Raw genomic sequence first — 18,608 nt, 5'->3', positions numbered from 1 at the left:
TTGTGTTAGCAAGAACACCAGTCTTAACATATTAGAATAGTGATGAATGTATAGAAAAGGGAAAATAAATAACACGATAACTGTAGTGAGTAACATCACATTCTATAATCAGATTAGGTTGTACTATACATTTTGAGTCTTATTTATGTGTAATGACAAAACTTTGGCAGATAAAATTATCTTGCTTTCTGAAAAAATTCCTTTATGATTAGGAATTTCACTGGTGGGCTATGTATATCCACTAAGGAACTCTTTCTTTTTAATTGGTAAAATTCCACTGCTCTCAGCTATCTCTCGATCTTGACCACTTGGAGTAATTAAAAAGTCGGAGCAGAAGAAACCACGAGCTTCCGTGCAATTCTGCAGCCCAGTTTGTGGTTTCGATCCGTGACAATGAGTCAGTCTTTGGAAAGGATATTTCCTACCCTGCTTAATAGCCTTCAACTTATAATATGACAGAAATTTGAATTAGCAGATGCATATGCTAAAAGCAAAGCATATATTTTTTCGTTCTGGTTTTACAAACCTAAATTGTCAGCGCATAGGGACAGAATTCACGTAACTCTCTCGTCACACCCCTGTGTCTGAGAGAAGAGATCCAAGCTTCAGTGTTTTGCAACCAGAGATTTAAAATAGTCCAGTTCAGAACAGAACATTTCTTTCAACATGACCTGGTTGCCTGCAGGTTGGTAGCCATAGTAAGACTTCCAGAGCAGGAGTTTTTTTGGTTCTGGCATGGTCTCTGGAGATTATATTAGTAATTGTGATTAGCAGCCTCTGCCTGAATATATTTTCCTGCTACCGTGCATCTCGTTGGCTTGTGTCCCTGGGGCTGAACAACTTTAGCATGAACTAGAAGCTGTATTGTGTTTCTATAGTTTTCCTACGTGAGTGTGCATTTGCCAGTCTATTTGATCACTCTTAGCAAGGAAAAAAAAGTCCCCTAGCGGCCTCCACCGAGTTCTTTATAAAATAGCTAGTCTATTTCATTAAGGTTCATTTTATTAAGGCTCTGTTACATACCCTGAATGTATTGATGAGTATGAGCATAAATATTAGAAATAGTACCTATAAATGTATCATAAAATATTCTTTATATCTTTGGTTGAAAAGTTACTTACATGGCTGAAATTTCAAAATCTAGCCAGTAACTGAACTACATACAGATCTAGCCAATAAATAATACTCTTCAGCTAATTTTAGGAGTAAGAATGTCATCAAAGCTGTGACAGTTTTACATGTCTTTTGCTATGGCACAATGCCTTTGTTGTAAGCGAGAATTCTTTATTCTACAAAAGAAAGTTATTTTTAGACATGACTGATGACCTGGTAGAGGCCTTTCTGCATTTCTGTTTTTTCGAGGCACTCCATTGATCCAGATCACTAAAAAGTAAATAATTTAAAAAAAAAAGAACTACAGCAGTGGTGCACCCGTGTGCCTAGGGCTCTGCTTTTCCTTTCTAGCTAATTATAGATGGACTCAAGAACCAGTTCTGGAGACTTTGATTGCTACTTTATACATATTTACAGGCACTTCCATTCTGTCTCTATACAGTTCTAAAGGTAAATAAAAATAATTAGTAACATCAGCCATCAGGTTCATTTATTCGTTTATTCAACAGGTATTTATTGAACATCTACTGTGTGCCAGGCACTGTGCCAGGTAAAAAACTACCAGATTCTGTTCTTGCCCTCACGTTGCTTGTAGTCAATTTGGTAAAAGAAGGATAAAGCAGATAACCGTGCCAATAAATGTAAAACCCAGCTGTCTTAAGTACTACAAAGCTAGGTAAGTAGGTAAAAGGTTTGTCTGAGGAAGGGGTTGATTAAAGACTAAAAGTGATGAATAGGAGTTAACTAGGAAGAGGTGCTTAGGGAGCACATTCTAGAAGGAGGAATAGCATGCACACTCTGTAGGAGGAGGGAGCATGGTGCTTTGTAGATGGAACCCTGAGAGCAAGGTAAGCTCTAAGTGCAGTAAAGCTGTGCAGGTGAGCAGAGGCCGAATTGCAGGCACTTGTGGGCTAAGTTAAGGGTTTTTTTTCTTTTTTTGTCTTTATCCTAAGAGCAATGGGAAGCCCTTGAAATGTTAAAAATGTGTGTGTGTATTTGTGTGTGTGTGAGAGAGAGAGAGGGGCTGAGAAAAAGATTTGCTTTTAAAAAAGATAACTTGGGCTGCACTGTAGAGCATGGGTTAGAGGCATTAATAAAGGATACACAGAGGGCTGGCCCCGTGGCTTAGCGGTTAAGTGCGCGCGCTCTGCTGCTGGTGGCCCGGGTTCGGATCCCCGGTGCACACCAACGCACCACTTCTCTGGCCATGCTGAGGCCGCGTCCCACATACAGCAACTAGAAGGATGTGCAACTACGACATACAACTATCTACTGGGGTTTTGGGAGACAATAAAGGAGGAGGATTGGCAATAGATGTTAGCTCAGAGCCGGTCTTCCTCAGCAAAAAGAGGAGGATTAGCATGGATGTTAGCTCAGGGCTGATCTTCCTCACAAAAAAAAAAAAAAAAGGATACACAGAAATGATTGTGATTTATTGTAGCACAAATGGAAGAAATTAAAATCCATGAATCCATCGTGATGCTTAAGGGTAGGGTGCGGTGGAAGAAAGCTCTTCTTTATTAAAAAATGCCAGCTGTTGTAAGTAGAAGGAATGATAGAAAGTCGCCATTTGGGCAGTTCCAATATAAGAACTGATTGGGGGTCATTAACAGAACCTAAAACCATTAGATGAATGCCTGCTGGGGACTCGTATATTCATATGGTACCAAAAACTCACCCCAGAGACTGAATACTAATTACAGAAGAAAAATGTAACTTTCTAGTGGCAGGTCACCTCTTTAACCAAGGGATTAAATTTAGCTTCACTGATGGTGGGACAACCTGACATTACAGGCTTTGTGATGTGATACGATATGAAGTTCCCAGTCTCACATATGAAGTATTGATGCAAAAGGAAAAAAGAGTTTACCCTGGCTATAGTGAAGCCTCTAGATCCAACTCTGAGTTTGTGGAGAATATAAGAAATGGAGGATAAATTAAATGACACCATAAGGTGGGAAATTCTATAGGACTCCTGGCCTAAATGTTTTAGAAACGTGGTATCATGGATTAAAATGGTGGGAGGCTGTTCAATATTAAAAGAGATTAAAGAGATGTAACAGCAAAACAACTTGTGAAAATCTTGGTTGTATTTTGGTTTTAAAAAGCTGTTATAAAAAGACTTCCTTGGGACATTTGGGGATATTGGAGGATTTTATGGTATTATTAATTTTTGTAGGTGTGATAATGAGCCTGTTCTTAGGAGATGACATGTTTAAAGCTGAAATGTCAGCTTACTTTCAAGTGATTTAACAGCAATTATAAATATAACGGCAATTAGAAATAAAGATAAGTAAATATGGAAAAATGTTAGGAATTGTGGAAGCTAGGAGGAGAATATCTAATATCATTGCATTATTCTTTCAATTTTTTTTGTCTGTATGAAAATTTTTATAATAAAAATTTGGGGGCCAGCCCCATGGCGTAGCAGTTAAGTGCTCGCGCTTCGCTGCTGGTGGCCCGGGTTCGGATCCCAGGCGTGCACCGACGCACCGCTTGTCAGGCCATGCTGTGGCGGCGTCCCACATAAAGTGGAGGAAGATGGGCATGGATGTTAGCTCAGGGCCAGTCTTCCTCAGCAAAAAGAGGAGGATTGGCATGGATGTTAACTCAGGGCTGATCTTTCCTCACACACACACAAAAAAAAGTTTGGAGGAAGAGATTAAATGGCAACCTGGGTAGTTACTTGACTCAGGCTATGCATCTGGTCACAGGGTTTCTGGTACTTGATGAACTTTAGCTGGTGGGCTAATCCTTTACCAATTCAGAAAGTCAGCTCAACGTCTAGAACCCCAAATCTGCCAAGTGCTCCAGGTCTTGAACGCCTGGAGTGTAATCACGTCGGCAGTGTCAATGCGTGTGGTGTGGTATGAATCTCAAACCCTACGTCCCTCTACTGAGAGTTTGGGGCTTACGGTTGATACCTGCCTGCAACAAATAGGCTTAAACAATGCAGGAAGAACAGCTGTGGATACCAGTTAGGAGGCTGTTGTAATAGACCTGAGAATAGATAACATGAGAACTGTGTACCAGGATGGTGCTGATGAGAGGGAGGCATAAGATGTGAGAAATCAATACATTTTGAGAGGTAAAAAATGATTCCACTTAATATTATATTGTTAATGAGGAGTAAGACAGAGAGGGGTCTAAAGGATGACTCCTAGGTGTCTGACTTACATAACTGGAAGAATGTTGGTGTCAGATATGGAGGGTCAGAAGTCTGAAAGTGGATGAGTTTGGGAAGAAAGATCCTAAGTTTGGTTTTAGATATCATTGGTTTGAAATATTTTGAGAAATTAAAGTGGAAATGTATCATTTGATTATATTGGGTCGTTAAATGTAATTTGGCTGGAAAAACAGACCTTTAGAAAGTACTGTAGTGCATTTCTTTTGCACAAAAGAGCACTAATTTGCACTAATTTGGTATACTTCCCTAATTGCTCTCACTTAAGACAGTTTCCAGATGATGAAACGATAAATTCTTTTTAATGGTAAAATTTTTAAAAGAGCTTTTCTGCACTGTTTATTCTCTATGAAGCTATAGTATGTAAAAATATTATATAAGTAATTTTTTTTTCAGAATTTCTCCAAATATAAAAATTAACATTAATTCTGTGTGGGGGTACTAACTTTTAGAGCTTATTTTGTGGACTGACCATCTAGTCATTAGCCAAAAAAAAAATTTCCAAAATATTTCTACCACAAGTAACAGATACTCATTTTAGAAACGTTCAACAAATTCTAATGAGTTAAGGGGAAAAAAATGTTATTCATAATTTTACTAGCATATGATGTAGATAATTTATGCTCTTTTTAAACTCAAATTATATTTGAGTCTTATACGTCGTGAATGGATTTATTACTTTTGTACTATCCATGTATGTTTTACTGTATTTATTCAACAAGAGGTAACTGGATGGTTTGTTTCACTTCACCTGAATGTGTATTTATATTCCAGGATGGTTCCATCAGGAAGGTCTCTACTTAATTTACATTGATAGCAATTCATTAAAAGTAAGCCTTTTATTTTTAACTCTAAAAGTCAGTTAGATGTCATAACCATTTAGGCTCTATTAAAGCTGTATCTGCAAACAAATGATAGATAATTTAACATGAGACCACGGCCCTTGATGCAACACTTTGGTTGTGTTGTACTTTTAGTCATTCCCACACTTGTCCCTTAAAATAATTTCTTAGGAAACATTATAGCAGCCGTACTTGGCAGTGTTGAACTTAACTTTGGCATAATGACTATAGAAGAAGCAACAATTCTCTTCTTGCACAAATGAAGAACAAGTGTATGCATGCACACGCACACAATAAAATTTAGAAAATTTTATTACTTATTTTTTTCTCATCTCAGAAATAGGCAGATGTATTATGTACTAAAAATACAAATTCTTAAGAATCATGTTTATCCTGTGAAGAAGATGGTGTCTTCTGGGCATCATTCATCTGTTATAAATTGATTGTCATAGTCATTTTTATCATTATCAGAAGACCTTACTAGATGCTGACATCACTGCTGGGAATGCAGGATGTGGTAAGGGAGGGGTATTGGGCGGGTGTTGTGCTGGGCATCAGGACACCTGGGTTCTCTGCAGACTGGACCACAGACTTGTCATATGTCTTTGCGCAAGTCATTGCAGATGAAATCATTGTTTCCCGAGAATTTGGATGGTCTGTTTAGGGAACGGGGTAGTGGCCAAGAAAAGAGACTGTTGTTTGGACTTCAACTGAAGCAGCACAAGGTAGTGAAGTCCATCAGGGTAGACCCAGTTCAATTTTGTTAGGTCTCTCAAAGAGACAAGTTCAGATACTCAGTCCAGGAGCTGGTGGAGTGAGTGGAGCTGTAGCTTCAGAGTATCTAGCAGTTGCTGTGAACACCAGTGTGTTTGCTGCCTGCCTCTAGAGACCAGCAGGTGTATGATGGCTGCAGTTAGGTCAGGCTGGTTTAGATGCCCAGAGGTGGTGCAGAGCCATCACCGGAAGAACATCAGATTTGTTTGTTTCTAGAATTGGGGAAATATGATTGTGTGTCTCTGCAGCAGAGGTCATCCCTGGGGAGGAAATGGAAATATGCAAGAGAAATGAGGGGAAAAAGTCATTCTTGCTTATTAGTAAGATTATCCTCTGAAAGGATGATCACGGATTCTTGGCTGTCTAATGAAATACGACAGCTAGAAGGGGCCTATAGCCTACAGTTATGGCAGAATGTTCAGGAGACATGTGGTTTTGGAGTGATAAAAAGAGAAGAGCTTATATTTAGAGAGGGCCTACTAAGAGTTCCAGCTTTGACTGGCTGATGAACAAGTTATGACAAGGTCCCGGTAGGTGTTCATAGGTAGCTAAAGTGGAGAACTGGGAGGTCACTGACTTAGAGGCAGGGAAGGGCTGTGCTTCCAGAGGGCAGAAAAGGTTAGTAACATGATGTTGAATCATCAGGAATGATGGCCAAGGATGGATTACAGAGGTGTGAAAATAGTTGCTGAAACCAGCAAGCAAGTTTGGAAGATTGCTCCCGGGATTGATAAAATTTAGCAACCAGTATGGGTAGAGGTTATATATGGTGGTGAGAAAGACTTAAAAGAGAAGAGGGTGTTAAGTCACAATATCAGAATTTGTCATATCTACTAAAGAGAGTTAAAAAAGTTGTCACCAATGTTAAGAGTGTACGTAGGCTTAATGTGTTAAAGCGTACACAGAAGTTCATTCCACACCTCTTCTGTTTACTGGAGGGATTGTGGTTATAGACACAAAGAGAATTTAAAAGCAAAACAGCAGTTGTATAATCTCATGTCCCGTTTTTGCCAAATTGGTTTTGGACCATTCCTCTAGCTACAAGAGTGCTTCTTCTTCTGCCTTTACCCCTTTGGACATACACGGCTTTCACTCAGGACTGGTGTCATTTGAAAGGGCGTGGGCTTGTTTGACTGAGATTGTTTTCAGGGTCGCCCTAATTACTTTCCTCACATTTGCACAGCGTGGATCTATCAGGTACCTGGGCGTCTGTTTACTGTGCTTATCCAGCGCTTCCTTTTGCAAATCTTCCTTGGAAGACTGGAAGGCCTTCTTTTAAAATGTGTGTTCAGAGGGGCTGGCCTGGTGACGTAACAGTTAAGTTCACTCATTCTGCTTCGGTGGCCGGGGGTTTGCAGGTTCACATCCTGGGCATGGACCTATGCATTGCTTATCAAGCATGCTGTGGCAGCATCCCATATAGAAGAACTGGAAGGACCTATAACTAGGATATACAACTATGTACTGGGGCTTTGGGGAGAAAAAAGAAAAAGAGGAAGATTGGCAGCAGATGTTAAGTCAGGGCCAATCTTCCTCAAAAAAAAAAAAGAAAAAAAAGTGTGTTGAGGGTCCTCAGTGCAAGGTTCATGTCCAGGGTCTATACCCCAGCACATGCAAGTGTGGGAGGAGTTAGATTTTATCATTTCATAAGTTTTTGGGTCTGTGATAAATAACTTTTATTTAAAATCCAGTCCATCAGCAAATCACATTGGCTGTATCTTCAAAATACATCCCTACTTCAGCACTCCTTACCCCCCGCCCCAATTTCACACGGATTAGTGGCCCAGGCTTGGAGTAATCTTCCTGTGTGTTCCCTCAGCCCTGCACATGCCTTTCTTCACACAGCAGCGAGAGCGATCCTTTTGAGGACTGACATCAGTCATGCCGCTCTCCTCTAGTGTCTTCCCATCTGACTGGCAGAAAGAGCCCAAGTCTTCATTGGCCTACAGGGCTTGAGATCATCAGTGTCACCACTCCCTCTGACCTAAGCTTGGAGTCCCTTTCCTTTCTCACTCCTCTGCGGCCACATGGCCTCCTTGCTGTTTTCAGACACTCAAAGCACCTTGGGACTTGTACACATCCACCCCCTGGAGCGGTCACCTGCCAGATACACTGAAACTTCCTTCTCTCGGGTCTGTGAGGTCCCTGTACAAATATAACCTTATCAGTGGGGCTTGCCTCCCCCACTCCAATCCCCTCTAATCTCCTTTCCAGCTACATTTTCTCATAGTCCTTATCACCATCTGACATGCCATATATTTTACTTGTTCACTCGTTTATTGTCTGTCTGACTCCACTAGAATGTAAGCACCAGAAACCCAGTGACTTTTGTCTCTTTTGTTCATGCTTTATCCCTGAGTACCTACAAACTACTTGGAACATGGTAGGTATCCATTCAAATGTTAGTTGAATGACTAAGTGGTTGAATGGACATGTGGATGAATTTAACCTATAAGGTAATTTAAATTATAAAGTAAGTGGTAAAGCCAAGATTCGTATGCAGGCTACTGTTTGGTCAAAGCCACTGTTCTTTCTACTGTACCATGTGAACTAGTCTGGATCCTTTCCTGAGAAATGTCGATGAAACATTAGCAATGGACCCTTATGTCGAGTTCACTTTAACGTTAAAACTTAAATTCCAACTGGATTTAGCTTTATGGATTTCCAAATAAAAATAGTCTAATAAATTCTAGTTTAGAGGTGTAGCACTGAACAGAATTTAGAAAATTCTTTTCTATCATTGAAACAAAGGACTTTTGCAATAGTTGAATAAAAAAAAAACATTGACTCACAAATGACTAGCTAAGGGAGAGCAGGATTTCTAGATAAGCAGGACAAAAAATTTCCACTGTTTCTCACCAACTATGTAGCTAATGGGGATGGTGGCTTTAAGCCAACTACCACTTAAGGGGAAAAAAAAGCTTACCATTCAACAAACGAAATAGTTAGTGAGGAATGGATAGCATCTATTGAAATTTGATTTTCAGCAGTCTCCCCAAGTGACTGAATAAATTTTTTCAACCTGTTTACTTTTGAAACATGCCTTCTCGTAGTCAAATTCAGGATTAATTATATGACAGAATGTGGTCTGATGCTATTGGATTTTCTCAAAAATTCTTGAAGGGTCATTTGAAACGTGCTGGGACCATAAATGGGCTGACTGACGTAGGAGCATTAGCCTGGAATGGTCTGGACTTGGGGGAAACTTACTGACTGTAGGGCTGAGTCCCAATCCAGATCATAAAATCTCAGAAGCTGAGTTGAAATTGAGACCAATCTAGTTTGGTACCAACACCTGTGGGTTTCTTCTTTGGCAGGTGGAGTCAGATGGGTGGGACCATGAAGCCATGTTGGGTATGGGTTGATATAAACCTAAGGATGAATTCTAGCCAGTAGGTAAGATGAGGACACAGGCAGGTCCAGTCCCCAGAAGGGCTTTATGAAGCCTGGACACATTTTCAGGGTCCAGCCAAGTGGGCTGAATTTCAGGACAATTGTATGGGCCCATCCCGGGTAAAAGGAGATAAATACAGGTCAGCAAGCCATTCAAGGGGCAGAGGAAGGCTGTTGTATAGTAAGCATCGAACTTAGGTCTACATTACTCAAGATGACCTGATAACAAGGTATGTTGCTGCTGTCCAGTTTAAGGCACCCACTGTAATACATGTGGTTACTAATATTTTCTGAACTTAACTGAACTTGGCTTAAGGCATATTGAACTTATCCTGCATACTGTAATTCCTTAGCATTTTTATATCTGGGCCTGGCCAGGGTAAACAGATATTGACAAGAGAATTTAAGATTTCTGAAATCTTTATTCAGTGTACCTGAACCATGAAGTAGACTTGATATAAACTAACAGCACTGATTTATTTTATTGCTGAAAATTCCCTTATATTTTGATGCTAATATTTCTTTAATATGGTACAGATGATTCCCAGTTGTGCACTCCACTATATAGAACTATATTCTGGACACTATTTTCTATATTGGGCTTACTGATCTTTATGATTTTGATAGAATGATTTTGTGGTTAATTTATTTTATAAGTTATAGAGAAGTGAATAGTTGCCATAAATATGAATATTTACAGGTCAATGGCTATTTTGAGTTATTTGATTTATTTTATAGGTTTCTGCTCAGGAGGTGGAGAATAAATTGATCTTCCTTGAAGTGTCTTATGAACTATTCTAGAATATGTGCAAACCTCCTGGGAAATGAAAGGATGAGCTTCTTTAAGAAGAGCTTGACCTTAGGCCAACGTAACAAAACCTCAACTGTGCACCTTAGCAGATGTAGTTCCTGCCTGTGACTCCTCAACTGAATTCACCAGGAAGGGTTTGCAACCTTTTACTGTAGATCTATTATTGGTTTTCATTTTCTACTTACTTGTATGCTCTTTACTCTGTCCCTACTCTGCCATCCTTGAATCTCAGCCCTGTCTCTTCTTCTTTTATGGCTTTCTTGGCATAGACCTTGATCCTAACTCGGACTAGGTTTCAGCTGGTGTCCTAGGTCAGTACTGGTCTCGTTCCCTAGCAGCTAGCCCCACCCTAGCCCAGCAGTCCCTCTACCTCCACCCCCAGCACCTCCCCCACATACACACGTACACACATTGGTACATTGTATTCTGATGCCTTTACTTTAACAAAGACTAATAAAAGCAGATAACATACCACTTTACCATTTACAAAGTGTTTGCACATTTATTTTCTTATTTGAGGTAGTGGTTGCTGTTTCAAAACAGAGAAGGAAGAATGTGGTATGAGTTAAAGAAGAATTATATTTTTTATAAATATTTATACATATTCACATATAGGTAAGAAAGCGTCCACATATGTTGTTTATAAATGTTTTCTTGTTATAGGATGGGAAATCAAATATTATGGACTCTTATGGATGTACAAAATTTTGTTTGCTCATCAGAAGAATATTGCCCCCAAAGTCTTACAATTTGATAGTCATTATTTATTAATAAATTTTGTGAATTATTAAATAAGTCATTACTTTGGCCTTGTTTGTCATGCTCTGTATAAAAGTGACCTCTTGTTCTGGAGATGAGAGGCAAGAGGAGGAGAGTCTTCATCCGGTACGGATACAGATGAAGGTGACGAAGCAGAGCTAGATAGGAGAAGAGACAAGCTTGTGTTGAACACTTGCCAAATGTTAGGCACAGTTACATGCCAAGGGCATTGGACTGGAAGTCAGGAGACCCAGGCCCTTGATTACATGATGTGTCTGACTTACATCAGGTCTTCAGTTCCTCACATGAAATATACTGGAGCAGATTTAGGATTCTGTGATATCAAGTATATGTAACAAGGGATGTCCATGCCCCTTTCCCTTTTGAAAAGATTTATTGCATTTTTTGCTTTTTGAATAATACAATCTCACAAATTTAAGAGTCCAAAACTGCATTTCAGTTTTTTGATAATTTTGCTTTTGCTTATCACCATAGGAACTTATTCGGTTATTTCAATCTTAGTGGATTGGTCAACATTTCAGGTCAGTTTTATAATCTATTTGTTTTGGTTCCATTTATACTTTGACCTGATCAATTTTAGGTAATAAACCAATTAGGGATGAAAACTACCTTTAGAAAAAATTGGTATTTTTAAGTGAGATGACATTTGAATATAAATATTATATATTTTTATATATTTTGCATTTATAGGGTATATAAGTGAAACATATTTCAGTATAATATTGCACACAAATATGCATGTATACAGAACCCAAATTGTGGATTCTAATATTTCTTTAATCATATCAGAGTTGCATCTCTTCCTTTACTCATTCCATTCTCAGTTGTTGTATAACAACTTGAAGGATATAAAATGTTTATGGCATTTATGTAATGTTGCTCCATATATCAATATCAGTGGAACTGAGAAACTTACTGACCTTTCTCCTAAAAAGGCCATTAATACTTTGGGTGTTTTCTCCTCTACTTAATCTGGTTAATAGATGGCTTCCAGTTTGGAAAGAAAGAGTCTCATTTCTGAAAAGACACTGGATGTTCCTTCAAGTTTCTTTAGTTAGGCAAAATTGTTAGCTCTTGACGTGCTGTTTTCATAAGTGTGTGTAGATATGGAACTGTGATCTTATCTAGCATTTTAAAATGAATCAATGGAATTAAACAGTTTAAAAGAAAAGAATGTGTAAAGTTATTCTATGGAGGAAAGAAAACGGTTAAGCACTGTCTTTTCATATGATGTGGAGGAGAATCAGCAGAGATGATGAGATGGGGGCTCTGCCACTTCTGTCTTATGGAGAATCGTATTTTGTGGCATGGATCATTTGGCCAATCTCTCTTAAAACTAAACTTTCCCATAATTTTGTGAGAAACATAGATACTAAATATGATGTATATAATACATGTTTGCATAGACATACACACATATAACTGAAGATTTACTGAAGTATTTTTAATTGTAATGGTAAATCCAAAATCTGCATACTCAACTTTTAACTTCCAAAGACATGCTATCAGCTTTTTCGATTATCAATTTCATTCTCCTTTTCTTTTTTTTTTTTTATAATTTTATTTATTTATTTTTTCCCCCAAAGCCCCAGTAGATAGTTGTATGTCATAGCTGCACATCCTTCTAGTTGCTGTATGTGGGACGCAGCCTCAGCATGGCCGGAGAAGCGGTGCGTCGGTGCGCGCCCGGGATCCGAACCTGGGCTGCCAGCAGCGGAGTGCGCGCACTTAACCGCTAAGCCACGGGGCCGGCCCTCATTTTCCTTTTCTTTTAAATCAACCAGAGAACAGCATATTGAAAGAGTCTATTGACCAGCATTTCTGTTTCATCATATGTTTTAGTAATGAGTGACTGTGCACACATTTAAAATCGTATTTTAGTTGTATCTTAAGAAATTGAAATTGAGAGTAATGGTTAACTAAATTGTGGATTTGTCTGTTAATTCAGTTAACTATAAGAAAAGTGATTCTGTGGAAAGGGCGAAAGTAGTAAACATAGTCTATCTAGTGGATTCTGCGTCAATTTTCAAGGCTTTCTGAGGCATATTTTACTGTTTACTTCTGCCACAATATGTAAGAGAAGATAAGGAAGAACGTCTTTCGAGAAAGAGACTGTTTCTAATTCGGTTTCTCCAACACTGGTTACCTGCAATGGAAGACTTGGTAGCATACTGACCCGCAGTCAACATGCATGAAGATGTAGACTGCGTGGGTGATGGACACTCACCTGTTCACTCCTTCCTCAGTCAGCTGCACTTACAGCGGCCTGTATGGGAACTGTGTCAGGCTTAGTGATTCTGAGAGGAGACTGCTCTGGGGAAATGGTTACTTGATACAATTGAAGTGACTGGTTTCTCCATTAGTCTTTTTGGGCTTTCTGGTTATATCTCCACTGTGTTCTGAAAGGTTATTTTTTTAGTGATAGGTTTAAATAATTTTAATTTTGGTCAAATTTGGGGGTAAAATTTTATATAGATATTGTCTTTTTTTTTTCCCAAGCAGTAGTTATATAATCTTTCTTGACGTGTACTTAGAATGTACAGTTTCATGGGCTTGAAAAGAGTAGAAGTAAATAACTGGAATTAGCATTAAAGTAGTCAGAGGAAGGCTTATTCAGATCAATAAACCACCTTATACGTGTTCTATGATTTTTAATATCAATTGACTGCAACTTTTAATATCAATCAAGAACGTTTTTTCCCAGGATATCAAATTTATTATACTTAAGAATCTTCTGGTTAGAAATCTTGGGGACTCAAAGTTATAGTCTTAGGATATTACAGAAGTATTCTCTTTTCTGTTTATTTGTGCAGTTCCTTAATTATTATCCTTTTTACAAAATAATAGCTAATATTTATTGAGTGCTTCCTGTGTTGCTAGAGACTAAGTGCTTCTCATAGTTTATTATTCCGTTCTCTCTTCTATCAGCTTTATCTGGCAGGCAGGCCCATCTTACAGTGACAGAACAATAGTTTGCCCGAGGTCGCACAGCTCAGGAGTGGCCGCTTGGGGATTTTCATCCCGTCAGGCTGACTCCAGGCTCTGAGTCTAACCCACACCACACTGTGCCCAGGGTGTGAACTTTACACATGATGCAGAGGTTGCTACAGTTTCCTCTTGCTACAATTGTATATCTTATGCAAACAGAAACATTGTTTTTGTGATGAGATGTGAACAAATTACATTTAAAAAGTTTTTGGTAATATGGTATTGTAAAGATGAAGATCCAATCCTTCCTCTAAGGAGCTCGTGGATACTGGAGAGATAGTTAACAAATAATTGCGGTGTGTTATTACAAGGGTCAAAGCAGAGAGTGGCAGCTGTGCCACGAGGGGTCTTTAGAGAAGACTAGATGCTTGAGATTAAGTGGGAGCAAAATACTCTGTTCTGTTGACCTTCTTCTGGCAACTTGGTCCAGCATTTCATGGTATCCTTCTCATGTCTCAAGTCACATGAATTTCTGATCATGGTATTTATTCCAAACTATGCATTTCTCTACAGTTTCATTATAGTTGGTTTTTATATGCTTTTCGGTTTCTCTTTATGACTATTTAAAATGCATATTTTACTTTATAAGGTTCTTGGGGAAAGATAGTGATTATTCTGTTTTTTTCATTTTTCCCCTCAGAATATATTTGTATTTGATTCTTTCCTTTTCTAACTTCTGATAGTAAAATGTGTAAATTATACACTCAAAATGGAGAGTTATAGGGGTAGTGTGTCATGTGAATGGTCCTTATGCATGCCTCCCCATATCCTCTCTCTCATCTTATAGCTATCATATCTCATAGTAAATACTGAAAAGGGAAAGGTGGTTGCCCAGATTTAGCACAGTGTCTAGAAATAATAATTGCTAACCTTTATCATGAATTACTCTATGCCAAGCGTTGTTGTTAGCATTTTTCAAAGATTATTTTATTTAATCCCCACAACTCTATACATAATTAACTATTGTTATGCCCATTTTAGAGGTGATGAAACTGAGGCACAGAGTGGTTACATAATGTGTCAAGGTTCCGTGCCTCGCTAGTGGCAGAGTAAAAACATGAACTGAAGACTTCTGAGTCTAGAACCTGGATACTCTGCTTCCCTGGGGCTCTTGGCTGTGAGAGAAATCTGTAATTTATGAACTGGTCGTAACTGTATTTATTCAGTAAATACTCCAAATTAGAGAGTTCTTTTTCTCTATGAATATGGCATTGCTTAAATGTTAACAGGAGAGGCAGGTAATATAGGTCAGAGTAGCTCCGTCAGATGTGCATTTTTCAAGTCTGGGCTCTGCTCTAACAGTTGTGTGACTTTTGCAAAGTCCCTTCACTCCAGCCCTCAGCTTCCTAGTTTGGCAGATGGTGTTTTAAGTACCTTATACCTTTAAGAGTCGATGATACAAGGTTGCTCTAGTATCATTCTTGCTGAAACATGATGTAAGTTGAAACCTTCAGACTCACGTAATGGGCGCTCTTCTCATCTTTTCCATCTTTTCACGTGAGAGATTCCCTTTGTGGTCTCATCCAGTCTCTGTGTTTTAAATACTATTTTTATAATGAAGATGCACACTTTGTTATCTCCAGCCTAGACCTTTCCTCTGGTCTGCAGACATCTAGTTCATTAGCAATTCTGTTGTCTCTATCCTTAAACTATAGCCAAAATTCCATCAATTTTCAATACCTTTATTTCTACCACACCTGGTCCAGGGGCTTCGTCTCCATCTGGATGACTGAAGTAGCCTCCAGACTTGTCTTTCTCTGGTATGTTCTCTGCACAGCCCAAAGTGAGCCTTTTAAAACTTACGTCAGATCATGTCCCTCCTCTATTCAAACCTTCCACTGGCTGCCAGTGTCACTCAAGGTAGAAGTCACAGTGTTATAGTGGCCTACAAGGCTCCACGTGATCAGGCCCTTGATTGCACCTTTTACATTATCACTTATTTCTCTCCTGCTCGGTAATCTACTCTAGCCAAATTAGCAGGTTGTGGTCTTTGAATACACCAGACCCACATCTGCCTCAGGGCCTTTGCACTTCACCCCCTGCCTAAAATACTCACCAGCCAAATGTCTCCATGACTTATTTCCTCATCCATTTTAGGTCTTTCCTAAAATATCTTTTGAATGAGGCTTTTCCTGACCACTTATTTTATAATTGCTCCCCGCCCCATTCCTGATTTTGCTGATGGTAATGAACATCATCTAGCATAGTAAATTTTACTTTTCTGTTTGGCTACTTTTTGTATCTCCATTATTAGTATGTAATCTTTATGAAAATACAGATTCTGTGTGTTTTTATTTCAATATTATATATTCACTGCCTGGAAAATTGCTTGACACATATTAGCCACTCAGGAAACATTTATTGGGTTAATGTATGTATGGGTGAATGAATGAATAAATGAATGAGTGACTGTGTCTAAGTTTCATTAGGAATTTGAATCTTTATTTGAAAATAATTACAAGTTAGTATTGGTCTCTTTTTCTACTATTTAGGGCCTATGAGCATATACTGAAAAGAAATGCCTTGAGACCCAGGCAGGTAATGAAAACATATGAAATACTTTGAGTATAAAGCAATTCAGACGTGTGGGGGCTGTGGCAAACCAGAGGGGTGAGCCCCCATTTGGGGGCTGCACCTCACTGCTGTCATGGGCCAATGGTGCATCACGATTTGACTTAGAAGAAGCAGCTGGAAATCCAGATTTTTATGTGAGCTCCAGAAATTTATAAATGTTGACTTCAAATTCAAAATTGTGTACAGGTAAAACAAAACATATCTTCTAGCCAGATTCAACTTGTGGGCTGCCAAGTTGGGAGCTCTAGTAAAAAGAAGCATAAACATCAAAGATCTACCTATTTTAGCAAACCTTATCTGTGTAAAATATCGTCAGAAAAATTTGTAAAATAACATGGAAAATGTGTAAAACATTAAATACCAAAGAAATCAAGAATATTTGATGAAAAATAATTCCTAGAATGTTCTGAAACATTTCTGATTCCCTTTACCATTTCCGTTGATTGCTATTCAGGGTGACAGGGGCCTGGTCTATGATGTTGACAGCATAATTGAACAGAGAAACAAGCAAATAAAATTCGTTGAGGTCCCATTATGTGTCACACACAGTTATAGCTTCTGGGGTTACAGGAGTGAAGACACGTAAGTACATCTTGCTATGAAACTTCCAATCCATTTTGGGGGAGAGGGTGATAGTCAGTCATCAAATTAACTAATGCAAAAGCTAATTTTATATACACCTAAGTGCTATAAAGACATAAAACAAAATGTTCTGTGACAGAGTACTGGGGTTGGGGTGGTGGCTAATTTGCAGAGTAGTCAATGAAGGTGGCTTTGAGATGGTGACATTTGAGCAGACATCAAACTGACAAGAAAAGCCAGCGTTCAGAGATCTGGGGCCGAGCTTCTAGGCAACAGGAGCATTAACTGAAGACACAGAAAAGCAGGAAGGAGCTGACTGTGTTTGGGGAACAGCACACAGGACAGGACTGGAGTGCAGCCAGTGAGGGGAGAGCTGAGTGAGATGTGAGGCTGGGGAGGCAGGCAGGGCCCACGTTAGAACGCAATGATGAGGATGCCCTTAGAGCCCAGGAAGTGGATTTGGATTTTGTGTGAACTACAATAAATGGAAAGGCGTTGGATAGTTTTAAGCATAAATTTATATTGAAACAGAAACCTTCATACTTTTTTGATTTAGACTCATAGAAATATTTTATGTAGCGCGCGCACACACACACTTTAAGTTTTATGAAAATATACTTAACTTCATTATGCACAGGACACTCTGGTATTTTCTTTTCTATTCCATTGCATTAAAAAATCCTGGTTTTGATTTTATGCCCCAGTAAAGAGTCTGACCCTACAGTTCGCAGATCAGTGCGTTTAAGGCGCTCTCACCGGTTTGTAGATGAATTGTGGTAGGTCAAAAATAGAAGCGGGGAGAAGACGAAGACGGCTTTTGCAACAGCAGAAGAGGTCAATTATACTCTCTTGGACTAGGATTGTCATCATGCAGACAGAGAGAAGTGTAATGGATAAGAAGGACTGAGGGAGAAGGACAGGCTGACAGAGATTTTTAAAAAATCAAAATTATTGACATACAAGTTACCTACAAAAAACTGCACACATTTTAAATATAATGTTTTATGTTTCGACAAATGTATACATCCGTGTAACTACCACCATAATCGAGATGTAGAACATTTTTGTCACTCCAAAAAGTTCCTCATTCCTTTTTGCAATCAGTAAATCCCCTGCCCCTGTGCCCAGGCAGCCACAGATCTTTTTGTAACTAGGGAGTAGTTGTGCCTTTTGTAGAATTTCGTCGGAATGCGTTCATACAGTGTGGTATTTTCTTGTTTGGCTTCTTTCTTTTCACATGATGCTTTGGAGCGTCACCGAGTTCTTGTGTGCATCAGTCGTTTGTTCTTTTTATTGCTGCATAATATCCACTTGTATAGCTGTACCACAATTTGTTTACCCATCCAGCAGTTGGTGAACATTTGGGCTGTTTTCAGGTTTTTTGGGTTGTTATGGATGAGCAATGGATATTCATATACAAGTCGTAGTGAGAATTTATAGTTTTATTTTTCTTGAGTAAGTACTTAGGAGTAGAATTGCTGGGTCATATGGTAAATGTCTGTTTAAATTTATAAGAATCTGCCAAACTATTTTCCAAAATGGTTTTACCATTTTACATTCCAACCGA

General features: G+C 38.8%; 1 long non-coding RNA gene across 1 annotated transcript in view; it reads left to right on the top strand.

Moving 5' to 3' along the window:
• LOC131420646 (uncharacterized) overlaps window positions 1-18,608 on the top strand; it is a 135,246-nt gene that overhangs the window by 85,755 nt on the left and 30,883 nt on the right. The gene's annotated exons all lie outside the window — the stretch shown is intronic.

This window comes from Diceros bicornis, chromosome 23 (assembly GCF_020826845.1).
Source record: "Diceros bicornis minor isolate mBicDic1 chromosome 23, mDicBic1.mat.cur, whole genome shotgun sequence".
Classification (NCBI taxonomy): domain Eukaryota; kingdom Metazoa; phylum Chordata; class Mammalia; order Perissodactyla; family Rhinocerotidae; genus Diceros; species Diceros bicornis.
This window is presented reverse-complemented; position numbering and strand designations above follow the sequence as displayed.